Source organism: Canis lupus, chromosome 2 (assembly GCF_048164855.1).
Source record: "Canis lupus baileyi chromosome 2, mCanLup2.hap1, whole genome shotgun sequence".
NCBI classification, from domain to species: Eukaryota; Metazoa; Chordata; class Mammalia; order Carnivora; family Canidae; genus Canis; species Canis lupus.
This window is the reverse complement of record NC_132839.1, coordinates 5,744,020-5,757,968: the sequence shown is the minus strand read 5'-3', so window position 1 is coordinate 5,757,968 and position 13,949 is coordinate 5,744,020.

Here is a 13,949-nt window from a genome sequence, read left to right as displayed (position 1 = left end):
TCTAAGGTTACTTCAAAGGCTGGTCTTTTCTAATTTGAGACTGAAAAACTATCAGTCAGAGAAAAATATCACTCTCATCAGAAAATAAATATGGAATAAAGGGTAATATCAGACAAGGTCTGAGTTTTCTAAGTTTAAATGTGCCTGGGGGAGGGGGGCGGGTCTTAAGAATTATAAAGAGTCCAAATGAAGACAATAATGACCTCCCAGAGACTTACAGAGATTGCTCTAAGCACACTATCATCTGTTACAGAGCCCTGTAAAAACATGAGAGTAGATGACGTCATAAATGGGCTCTGAGGAAAAAGGAAGGGTGCTGAGGAAAGCTAAGGTTTCTTCTCCTTTTTCTTTTTTTTTAGCCAAGCAGATGAGGGAGAGGAAAAAATTATGATGAGCTGCTCTGAAGCCCCAGAACTTAGGAGAATGACTAAATTTAGCCACTAGGAGTACAAAAGAGAAGAAACTTAGAGCAAGTGAATTCATGGAAGAAACTGGCAGCTTGAACAAGAGCTTCAACCAAACAGCAGAGGGCTAGATCTGGGATCCAAATAAGAAAGGCCACAAAGTAGATGACAAAAGTACCTCAGTCTTGGAGGAGAGGATAGGAATAATGTGAATAGATTTCTAACAGGACCCCTGACCATGAAGGACATACCTCCAAGTTCAGAAAGTGAGAATAAACTCCTGGAAGGAACTAAACCATAAACCAGTACTGAGTGAGGGAGCTTCATCTGCCCCAGCCTATGACCCTGACAGTCCAGAATTCTCTCCCGGTGTCATATGACGCTTGAAACAACCATGCAACTATGTGTGTCAGAATGTTGTGGGCAGAAAATTTCACTGATATAAAAGCTAAAGACTATGCAGGCCTGCCAAGGAATCCCTTGGCTTCCCCTCTGGGGTAGGTGTTGCACAAGTTCACAAAGTCGCCCATGAAGAAAACCATAGATCCTACCAGAACACCCAATCTGGACCTGTTATTTGTAGGGCTAGCCTTTTTAGGGGATAAAAAGATAAGCAAGATGTAGATCCAAGGAGAGATAAGAGGGTCTCCTCTACATGAGTCTGGAAGGGTCAGATCCATTGAGCACACATTTGCTGTGCTGTGGTAGAAATTGTGGGTGTCTGTGGGAGGGGAAGCCCTCTGGGGAAAAAAAATACAGGTAAGACATAAGTACCATAAGGTTTCCAGTCCAATTGGGGAAATAAAACCATGAATAACAAAGACAAAGTAGAGCAAACATGCAATATATTCGGTTGAAATAAAGACCTGGTGCAGGAAGAGTCAAGATCACTTCCAGGACGACTCGAAGGGTAGGGTAACAAGGAAAGGCATCAGAATCAGGCTTGGAAGGACCGTCTGTTTCTCTTCTCTGCCACCACCCTCTAAGCTATACTCTTCTCATCTTGCCTGGGAACCCTGAAGAAGCCCTAGTTTTGTGCCTACTGCCTCCCGTCCATTCTCTTCTCAGGCGGGTAGGGTGACCTTTTTAAAATACGAGTCTCATGCCACTCTGCTGTTTTCAAACTCTCTCATTGTACTTAGCATACGGTTCAAGTTTCTTAACTTGGCTTGCAAGGCTTCACCAGTCTGGCCTCTCTGCAGCCTCATTTTAAATTCCTGTTCCCAGTATAGCCTCTGTCAGCCTTGCTGATCCTTATTCATTTCTGCCCATAGACCTTACTCCCATCTGCTTTAGGGCATTTACATTTGCCATTTCCTCTGCCTGGAATCTTCTCTGTCTTCTTCCTTATTTATTAACTTCTGTACCACCTCCTCATACCTCCCCATATTCCTCTCCCGACATATCCCTCTCCCCCTACTGTGGAAGAGGGATATGTCAGGAACTCTTCTTAGGTGCTCCTGGTGTTCTGTGCTTTTCCTTCATAGCACTTATAATGGTCAACAAATCCATGTTTCTTTGTGGAGTTATTCATTGACAACTAATACCCCCATATACCATAAGCTCCATAAGGGCAGAAACTGTGTCTTTGTTCTCACTGTTGTATCCACGTCACCTAGCTCAGGGCAGGCATAAAGTAGGCACTCATTAGCCATTCCTTGAGTGAGTTAATGAACATTAGAGATCAATCATCCAGCCCCCTTTCAGAAGAGAGAACTGAGGCTCAGAAAGGCAAACCGACTTCTTCAAAGTCCCAAGTTGCTGAACCAGAAAAAGAACTCTCATATCCAGATTCTTATTCCACAGTTCTCATCTAATTCTACTACATGGCCCTGAAGCTTGTTCAAGGGCCAAGTCACAGCCTCCAATTTTATTCCTGGGACAAAAGGTGATTGAGAAGAGAGACAAAAGGAATTATTCATTGGGTCATATGAGCAGTTGGACATAAGTGAGAAATTGAGAAATGAAAGACTGAAACTCAAAAATGGATGAGTGGGCGGTGTGGTTAATGTATTGACACACAGATGAGAGGTTGGTAAGGTTGACCAGCCTGAGATGTATACACGTACAGGCACAGGGCATGAGGTTCCACAAAGACGGTACATAGACCAGGCCAACACCTAATTAAGAGAAAGAATTTTCAGAGAGAGCGTGTGGGTGTGCTGGAAAGTGGAAAGTACAACAGGATCAAGTTTTGTTCAATTGATTTTGGATCCTGACTTCTTCCTGAGGGTTGAGGGAGTGGTGGCAGAGGGAAAAAGAAATTAGGTAGAAACCAGGCAATCTATTGATGTTTTCATATTTGAGTAACTGTACTTAAATAAATAATGAGGATGCTGTTGAATTTAAAAATGCCAGGCCTAAAAAAATAAAATAAAATAAAATCATGGAAGGATTGGAAGCCAAAGAAATAGCTTATGTCTGATGAAGTGATGGGGGCTGGAGATGAGAGAGGGGCTCGACGCTGGCACCACACCCTTCCTTTCAGCCAGATCACATCTTGGCCATAATCGTTCCTTTCAACCAGTGCCAGTCACAAGGAGGAGGTGTGAATCTGGGGCCAAGGCTGAAGCACAGGTTCATGAGCCACAAAGGGTAGGGCTGCCTTCGCCTGGGCAGAGAAGGCAAGTGCTCTTTTATAATTCTGCTGAAAGAAGCACAATGTTTTAACTCAAAACTGGAGGGTTATTCGTTTCCCAACCAAAAGAGAGAGGCTCGAATATGGGATTCCACACAGCAAGGCTGCTTTTGAACTCCTCAGCCCTCAACATCTGCTGCCGTTTCCATTCTTCAAGCGCTGCCAATTTCTGCGTTAAAGACTGATATCTACATGGACGCACGGTTTCTGGCAGCCTCTGTTCAGTGCAACAGGCTGGGGGGGAGCAGAGTCAGCAAAGAGACGGGCAAGGGGGTCTTTGTGCCTGGCTCTAAATCTCCACCTATAGAACAACTTTGGATTGCATAAATATGATGTGCAGGCTCTACAGTGCATCTGATCTCTCTGTGTGAAAATGCCTCGGACTTACATAAAGGAGAATTAAGTCACAGATAAAAAATAATAATCAGGCTCGGGTTGATGGCCTGCTTCGGCCCAGGGCATGATCCTGGGGTCCTGGGATCGAGTCCCGCATCGGGTTCCCTGCATGGAGCCTGCTTCTCCCTCTACCTATGCCTCTACCTCTCTCCGTGTCTCTCACGAATAAATAAATAAAATCTTTAAATAATAATAATAATAATCAAGTCTTGTGGTACTTTAGGCAATGTGACTGTTGAATTTTAGGGGAGGAAAAAATACATTCTTAATTTTTATACAAAAAGAATCAGCATGGCAAAGTGGAAAGAGTACAGTCTTGGACTTATACATAGTTTTGAATCCTGTGGGTAACCACGAGGAAGTTGTTCGACCTCTCTGAGGCCCCCATTTTCCTGTTGGAAAAGGAGAATGAGGATGCTAATCTCCACTCCTTTGGAGATTTTTGGAAGGACTAGAGGTAACATCTGAAAGCCTATACACCACAAAGCCTGGAATGTAACAGGCACCCATCAAGCAGCAGCTACATTTACGCAGAACTATGAAAGAAAACAAGGCAGTGTTTTCCAGGTCACTGTTTTTAACAAATCGTTAGTGAGATTATAAAACTTCAATTAGTAAAACTCAACTCAGAACAGGCACCCTGAGCTGGTCACTGAAACACCATTCTTCATTCTGGTTTCAGATTCCATTTACCAGCTAGCTATTCCCCCACTAGCTCTTCATTCATCAGGGGCCCCGAGGCAAGGTTCTGTAGTCTTAAAAATGTAGGAGGTTGACTCTGGTATGATTTTAGTCACAGCGAAGTTCTTGCCTCTTCTCCCGCAACTTCGCTTTGCTCGCTTGCTTGCACTTATAATTGCTTAAAAATCTGCCTTAGAAGAGGAATGAATTTAGCTTAAGGCTTCAAATCCTGTTTAAGTACCAACTCTTGCATATTATTAGCTATTACTTCTCTGAAGAGGAGTCCCCAGACTGCATGTCCCTGCTACATGCCAGCCACACAGCTTCAGCTTCCCCAAAAGACAATCATTCCAGCCCATTCTGTAGGTTTGTAGCCTTGAGCAACTACTGGGAAATTATAAAGTACTTAGAAAGTATGCAAGTGTACAAGGATCATACACATTACGGTGTTTACTGAAGAGTTGTGGTGCCTTTGCCCCGTTACAATTTTTTCTCATTTTTCTTGAACACACAGTGACCATCCCTCCTTATAACTCACCCCACTATCTTCCAATTTAGAATGTCTTCCCCCCCCTCCACAACCAGCTTTACCGAAAAATAATTGACAAATGAAATTGTATATATTTAAAGTATACAATATGATGATTTGATACATGAATACAGTGTGAAATGTTGATCACAAACCCCAAATTCATCATCTCACATAGCGTTTGTGTGTATGTGCGTGTGCTACTCTCCGCAAACTTCAGGCATCCCGTACAGCATTATTAACCACAGTCACCATGCTGTACATTAGATCTCCAGAATTTATTCATCTAAACGGAAGTTTAGAAAACCTTCTTAAAATCCTCTCTAAGCCTGAAGCAAGTTGGTTCAGCTATTACATCTGCCACCAAGACTTTGCAGCCATCCCACCCTCAATGACATTTACTTCCTGTGAACTCACTCAGAAGGACTTCTTGAATACCTACAGTGTTCGGCTCAGCCCACAGTGTTCACTGTCTGCCACTCTCCTGTGATGCGTAATCATCTGCTTTGGAACACTAACATCATTATTCAACTCTAGTCGCCTAAATGGTCACTGTATCTCTTAGATTCATTAAATAGGTTGCAATCATTAGATTTTATTTTTTTTATTTTTTATTTTTTTGCAATCATTAGATTTTAAAGAAACTTCTTCATAATCCTAGCATCGTTCAGTGTGATAAAAAGATCCTTATTGATGTTTTGTTTAAATAAATTTTTATTTATTTATGATAGTCACACACAGAGAGAGGCAGGCTCCATGCGCCAGGAGCCCGACATAGGATTCGATCCCACGCCTTCAGGATCGCCCCGGGCCAAAGGCAGGTGCCAAACTGCTGCGCCACCCAGGGATCCCCTTACTGATGTTTTGAATAGAAGAGCCAATGAACTTCTGCAAGATGCTACTTGAATAAGGCACCATTTACCCTTTTGGGTGAATAAACTGTTGCCTACTTATTCAATATGGTTTTCACCAGGCAGGTGAAAGACCCAGAACTGCAGTGGTCAGAAGCCAAGCATTTATATTTGCCAGTTCTCGCTCTGAATAAAACCCATGCTGGTTCCATATCTTCTCATCTCCTCAGCCAGGTGAAGCTTACATTTGTCAGAGATATGCCAAGTTCCTTTCACCTGAGAAATTTTGACTTTCTATTCTCTACTCTTGCAGGTATTTAAAGTATATATGCCCCCTACTTATTATTCTGACCCAGAGGTTTTGTGTTAAAATTTGAGGCTATATATATTTTGTGTATATGTGTAAATAAAATAATAAATAAACAAAAGTGGGCTGCTTCATGTAGCTAGAGGGAAACTTGCTAAGAATAACCATGAGGTGAACATGGACCTGCAAGCAAGAGGATTTCAGTATCACAAAGAGCAACAGAACCTGTAAAAGAGACTCATATAAACATTTTCACATGCTTACGAAGATGGACCAAGAGGCAATTTGCCTCCTTTTCTTTATAAAAAAAAGAAAGAAAAAAAAAAGCTTATGGAAAAGGGAGTTGTTTATAGTCATTTAAAACTCCATATCCATAAAACAGGATAAGGAATGCCTCAGCACTGTAGATAAAAGTCATCTGGAGAGAGAACACTCCCCTTAAACCAAGGAATGTATGCTGATTACATGAGAGAGGTGAAAGAGAGAGGTACAACACCTATTATTAATAATAATACAACGACTTTGAACTTCTCCAGACCCTTTCATCTGGGAATTTCAGTTTGCTTATATTAACTAATTAAACCTCACGTGTATTTTATCACCCTCTGTAAGAGAATAAGCTTAACACTTCGAATTTCTACTTTCTCTTGTAGTTTTAAGTACTTTGCAATCATTCATTAATGTTGTTCAAGGCCACAACCTACTGAGTAAGGCTGGTGTAATTCTTCCCTTTTATACAGGTAGGGAAACCGAGACAAAAACCTAACATCTTGCCAAGACCACACAGTGAGCCTGTTGCGGAGCAATGAAGCCAACTAATACTTGGATCCAGGGCTCCTGCTGGAAAACCTGAATCAGTCCATTTCCCCCACTCTCCCTCCTACATACCTGTCGTCACACACAGATAACCTTAGCGAAGGAACTTCAGAAGTCTTAGAAATCAACCTAAGAAGTAGTGGAATCATGTTAAATCTTCCAAATACCCTGACTCAGAAAGACTCAAGAAAATCTAATAACCCACAATAGGACAAGAGGAGAAAAAGAGGATGTGAGCAACGTTCATGGTTTTTCCAGAGATGCACCCAGCTTTCAGAATGGAGAACTGAAGAAGACAAACGATACCTAACTTTACTTTATGTGTACATGGATGTCATTTGGTCCCAACTCAGATTGCCTTCTCTCCCCACCTGCCAAATATGGGGGAAGGAGCTAGCAGTGTTTTAAAGGTATTAAATTTCAGATCCTCCGTGAAGTCTCAGTGGCAGCACCAACGACAACTCTTGGAGAGCATGAAGCACTTATACCCCTTAGAACCTACTCTTTTGAAGTTAGTGAACTTCCAAAGAATAACTGCTTTAAATATCATATTTTTAAATTCAAATATTATACTGAAAAAAAGCAAATACTTTATCAGGCATTCGTGGTCACTTGACCTTTTCCAAACCTAGAATGTTAGCCTTATTAAAATCCACAGCTTTTCTGCCTCTCTCATCTAACCCCTGGATGAGTATTTTATTTAACTTTAGAGGCAAATGAAGTATTTTATTTCCTTTGTGAACTTTCCAAGTGCCTTTTGCCCTAGGCAACAAGCAAGGGGTGAATTTAAGAAGTGGTGAAACAAAAAGTGGCTTGGCCACTCCTGTCCAAAAAAAAAAAAAAATCAACACTATGTCTAGCCATTGAGATAAATACCTTCCAACTCACATCTTGTACATGAAGCAGGGTCAGATTAGGCCAGGCCAGGCCAGGCCATCACTCCCAATGGTAGTTATTGCTAGGAAAGTATAATGTCGCCTGGGGCCAGATGTGGCCCCTGCCTCCCCTGTCCTGGCTCCCCAAAGCCAGATGGTGCACTTGGGCATTGTCATAAGGCTACAGTCTCCAGGCTATCTATAGGAACACAAATATAAATAAAGCACCCCTTGATGACTAATCTCAAAGTGCAGACAGCACACAAATGAGAAGGCCAGGAGTATACACCGAATTACACATTTCTCAGCAGAAAACCTGTACCATTCACGCTTCCATCAATTTAGCATATTAACAGAAATACTAACATAGGAGCCTCTGATTTTCTATGAAGTCGAATATGTTTACTCTTCCACTAGCTCACCCCACAAAACATCAAAATAAAAGACATTCTCCTCCAGATTTTTAACTTCAAGTTCTGCAAATATTGTCAACTTTGCCAGCGATAAAGCCACGATGTGCCCCCTCTTCAAAAAAAATAAAATAAATTTAAAATAACAGTTCAAAATATGACACACACACCGCAGTAAGAGTCAAAGCAAGCAAGTTGTAGAAATGAAATTGTTTAAAAGTTTGAATTTAAAATCCTTGGAGCATTTGAAACACATAAACACACACACACACACACACACACACACGCACACACTTCCAAATCAAAAGATACATGAAAAGTTCTCTTGAGGAGATAGAAACTGGCAAGCGGCTGCCTGGAAGGATCACTGCTTTTACATCACTGGCAAAAGTTATTCACTGGATGCAGAACAGCTAAGCTGCAAGTTCACGGGAGAAACCAGCTCTTTAAATCTTCACTGAGAGGTTAGAAGGCCTTTGCCTGTTGGCTTAGCTTTAAATCTGCCAAGCTGGCATGGGCACCCCCCCTCATTTTTTCTTAACACAAGTCTTCATGCAAAAGCAAAATTGCGCCCTACTGTCCCTTGCAATTACATTTCAGTGGCTTAAGCTGGGTGTTTGTGTTTTTTCTAGGTGATTAATAGTGCTCACATTTAAATGGTCACAGTCATCCTCTACAGTCATTAACACCCCATTAAGATGGATGAGAAGAACTTCACACCTTTTGTTTCAGTCTGCTGGGCCACGGACTTAACAAAACAGCAAGGCACTGATTTAGGGAGGGAAGATTATCTGCACAACCAGACAGACTAAAACTTCCTTTAAAAAACAAACAAAATCTAAAAGCCCTTCTAAAACTTCATTTTTTGAAATACTCTTCAAATATCATTTTAAGAATGCTAAACCCAGAGTTTCCCCATACCTGAACTTACACATATATTTGGCATGGTTCTTCAGTAATGTTTACAGAGCTCTGGGTTTCTTCTCTACTGTTTCCTTTGCTCTAAGCCTATAATTATGATTGAGAGACTTCTGTTTCTCAGGAAAAGCAGTAGTAACATGAATATCTAGTTACCTTTGAGGGAAAATACTTTAGTGGAAGTTCATGCATGACAATCTAAACACTGGCTCTCTTTCTCCCAAATGGTAGTAAAAACCTCTTTTTTTTTTTTTTTTTTTTTTTTTTTGCAAAATTCAAATAAGAGTTGTTTCTATTTAAAGGGAAAATTAAGAAAAAGTGGAAAGCAAGATGCTGCCCGAGACTGTTTAAACAGTGGAGTGGCCGGTGACACCTAGTGTTTTTAATTTCTCCCCAGAAAGCATTCCCTCAACAGAGTCCTGTGTGATGACAGCAGTAAACTTTGTAGCAAAACCACTTGTTTATAAACTCGCAAAACACTGTACTTCGTCTTTTTGAGTTGAAGTTCTCCCTCTTATCAACCCAGCCCACACTTAGCTGCCATGGTGGTTCTTAATGTGGACGGGAGGCCACCAGTCAACCATCACAGTATCACCATTGCTATCATGCTGACCTGGCAGTTAAGGCAGTGCCTTTATGGAGTCAAAAGGTATTTGCTACTGTCACCTTTGTTACCACTGAAACAGTTTCCTTTCAAATCATACAGTAAAATGTAAGTTTTTAGTAGTGGGAACATGCATCTCAGGTCCTGTGTGCACATGCGCACACATACACCTGATATTCTTTATCATGCTTTTATCTATTAAAGGAAAACCTTTCTCCAAGAGCACTTGTACCAACCCGCCCCCAGCATTCTGACAAGTTAACTACACCTAATTTTGACAGAAGGCAAAACTTCCTCCTTCTAGTTATTTGAAGATCCTGAGTTTTAAAAATTGCTAGATCCATATTCATCCCACTTCTAAAATTACCAATTTAACCGTTTTTGCTCTCTTCACTCTTACTCCATTTAAAGGACCGTTCTGTTGCTATCAGAAGCCTGTCCCTCTGCTAGTGTAAAAATCCCCTGCCCCCTTCATCCTCTCTAGGATTTAACCCTCCTTTTATTACGTCATCGATTCCTTCCTTTCTGTTGGCTCTTTCGCATTAGCATGCAAACATACTCCAGTCTTGCTTATGTTTAAAAAAGAAAATTCTCCACTGACCCCATAAGCCCCTCTACCTGTCACTCCTTTTCTTTGCTCCAATGTACAATGTTTTCAAGAGAAACTCTGACATTGTTATCTCCCATTTATTGCCCCCAGACATTTGTTTTCGGTTCCCACCACTGCACAGATATTGTTATCACCACCATCGACAACAAGCTCCACAGTCCTAATTCTAGGAACACTTTTCTGAGTTCCTCTTAATTGAGTTCTCAGTGGCATCGACTATGATCGTCAGTTTCTCAGTTCCCAACACATGCTCCCTGCTCTCTACTCTGGAGTGGTTTTCTTCATACCTCCTTGACCAGTTCCTCTTAGACTCTTTTTTTGGTTTCTAGACATCTAGCCGACCTTGGATTTTAGAACATGCCAGAGTTTGGCTTTGTGTCCTTTTATCATCTTCTGGTGGGAGCAATAGATAATAATTATGAGAGGTGAACCAGGGAAGTCGTCCAGAAGAAATGAACCATTCTGTTCATTTTCCATCTTCTCTGCCTGGGGAGCCAGCCAAAGAAGCTAAGACAGCTTAGTGGGGCAGGAAGAAAAGCTATGGAGTATAGTATTTAGAAAGTGGAAGTGACCAGCAGTGCTAAATGCAACCAGAAGTTAAGTGAAATGAGGAGTGAAATATATCCACCGGGTTTTTTGACAGTAAGGTTATTAATGACCTTAGAGAAAAACCAGTTCATTGGACGTGGAGATAAAAGCCAGCCGAAAGCGGGTTGAGCTATGAGTGGTGAAGGAGCCGAGAAATAGGGAGAGGAGACAACTATTAGACGACTAGGCACAAACATACTTTAAAATCCCTCGGAATAAGTCGCGTGATTTATATGTGTATGTAAGTTAGCTTTAATCAGACCCCAATGGGAGGTTAGTTAGCACTTGGAAGAATTCACGGTGGAAATTTATTTTTTCTATAGTTCCAGTGTTTCCAGTGCTCAAAATGGAGGAGGGCATTTAATTAGTTCACTTGGGAGTTAGATCACTGCCTCATAGAAAAGAGTGTGATGACATTACCCTATAGACATGTCTGTAAAAGGGCAGTCACCCCTATGCCACACCCTACTTTCCAGCGGGGGGGGGGGGGGGGGGCGGGGGGAGGTGTCAATATGAAGGGTATAAATTCGTTTCTTTCTTTCTGCTTTTCTTTTCTTTCTGTATTTTTTAAGTAAAGTAATTTGGGAACAGGGGCTGCTTGCATTTACCTGATTTTGAATTTGTTTCAATCCAGCTTTGGGGTTATTGTTTGTTTTGCAGCTGTCATTCTAGCTTCTATTATGTTCTATTTCAAAACCAGCATTTTAGATCATTATCTTTTAGATGCTAGTCGTATGGGGAAGCACCTGCTATAAATTGCTGGAGAACAAAATTTTTAGTTTCTATACCAACTACTATTTTTTTTTTACATTAAATGGAAATAGTGCTTAGCTTCAGTTTTCTTCTTAACTTTTCAGTCTATATGAATCTCCAGAAAACCAGTGTTTGACAGGGAGGTTATATGCAAAACACAAAGGTTAGAAAGTATGCGAATTATCCATACATATGGTCTGGGGCTTGGGTATTACCAAGACTTGGAAATCTGGAGTATTTCAACTTGATTATAAAGCCCTGTGGAATGCTCGGGTGTCTCTCCACATGGTGGGAGAGATGGGAGAAAACTGGCAGAGGCTCTCCCTTCCCACCCAGTTTAACTGATTGAGACAGGGCAATTTTGTTGGAAAAGTCTGCTGGCAATCTGTAGGTCTCAGCTTGCTCCTCTATGCCTTGCTGAGAGAAAGAGCTGTTGGAAGAGAATCAAGGCATGAAACTTTTGCTGCTCTAGTTTAAAGCTTATGAAAGCAAATGATCTCCAGGGCACTAATCCTTTCACCTTGGTAAACATGCAACAAATCTACAGGAAAAGAAAGCCGAAAGACATCCCATTTCTCCTCCTGCAGCAACCCCGATACTACCTGTAGACTCCAGACTTCTAATAGGTGTCTCCTGAGTCTCCACAGGAAGAGAAACATCCGAAGACAAAAAAGACAGAAGTTTGAGGGTAAAAAAAAAAAAAAAAAAAAAAAAAATTCACGAATTCCCATAAAGCTCGAAGTTACTCTGACAAGAAGCCCCGTGTTACTCCTTTGTCTTTACCGCACAGATAAAGATGGTTTGACAGAAATCAACATGGGTTGCTAATAGTCATTTTGCTTTATTTTTAAACTCACAACAGGATGTCAGGTTTTGTGTTGTCTCACTTTTTAATCAACCCCATTCTTTCCTATTTACTGGCACAAACTCCCTCAGCAACTTGCTGTGTCAGGGAGTGACTTTGAGAGGCAATCTATTAAACTCAAACTGAAGGATTTTTTTCCCCTGTAGATCTGTTTACCGATTTTAATTATTGATTGGAAATTGTTTGCAATGGATAAAAATACTCGCCGAAGGTAGGGAATGAAAACATAAACACACACCCAAACCTAAAGATTTTTTTTTCCCTGAGTCATTTTAAAATATCGGGATGGCTTGTCAGTGTATTTGAGGACATTTGGCAATCTGTACCAGTGCTTTCATCTCCGGAAATCTAATATTGGGTCAAACTAGTGGTTTTATCAAGCCCTTATCAGCAAACAAGAGCATGAAAAATAACATTTGATATATTGTCCCTAGAGAAAATGGTGAGGAAACCTAGCACCAAATTACAGGAAAACTGCAATTATGGATGTTATGCTAAGATTGTAATCAATAAAACTGTGACTCTTCCTCACCAGGGACAGACACCTCACTGGGTGAAATACCCAAGGTTCCTTTAAATAAAAAAAAAAAAGCCTTCTGGGCAGTAGGTGAAGGGACAGGGAAGGCCAGGGGGTCACTCGAAATATCTAATCCCATCACCTTTAAAGAGAGTACAAGATACTCGCTGTGGGAAAAAAGCTAGACAACCATCAGAATAAGACTGCCCTTCCTGAGCAATGGAAGGTAAAGACTTCTCCCCCCAATGCTGGATAATGGTTTCACCAGAGTAAAACACAGTTTTATGTTCTACTTTGCACCCTCTTCCCTCCAGTGTAACGATGAGAAATCCTTTGAAAACTTTGGCTGTCACCCACTGAAAACCATTAACAGAGGTTTGGCAATGACCACGGATTTTCTGCCATCTACAAATGAGACCCATGTAGCTACAGGACTGAATTTTTCCCCTTGTTTCCCCAGAGACAGATTGGGACATTGGGAGCCCCAGATTAAGAAAGTAATGAAGACATTACTGAAATGACAGGCTGTCATTTCAAAGTCATGGAAAGCAACTTTGTGTTACAGAAGGGCAGTGGGTGGAAGGAGGAAGGTGGAGTCTGAGATCTGGCCAAATCATACGAATACAGGGTAGGATTCCCCGAAAACTGGTGGAGGGACTCAGGATGGACATATAAAGGACGCCGTCTACCAAGAGCCCTGAAGAAAATGAGATTACTAATATTGATAGAAGATGACCTCCTTGGGGGACTGTGAGAAGTATTATATAGCAGCTCCAGCTTTTCCCCTACTAGGTTGCTCCTGCTTCTAGCTACCTCAATCCACCTTCACCTCAGTCACCTCTACCCCTAGTGTGGCACTGGTGTGAAATATGAAGGGATGGGACGGGAAGGGATGTGTGGCCTCCCCACAGCCAGCCTCACTTGGCAAAGTGTAAGATGTCATCAGGTCATCTCGGGGCCTCATTCCGGGAGTTCAAGAGGGTAACCACAGCAAACACAGTTTTGGCACATAGAGGAAAGAGGAGTGACAGAGACAGGCTCTTGGTGCTGAGGAGGAGGGACAAGCCCAAGACAAAAACCATTTTCTTTCCCACCATCTGGAAAAATATGACTCATGAAAGAGAATGTAGGAGAGGTGGATGCTTGGATCACGTACACTCTTGGATCACCCCTCCTCTTATCTGGCT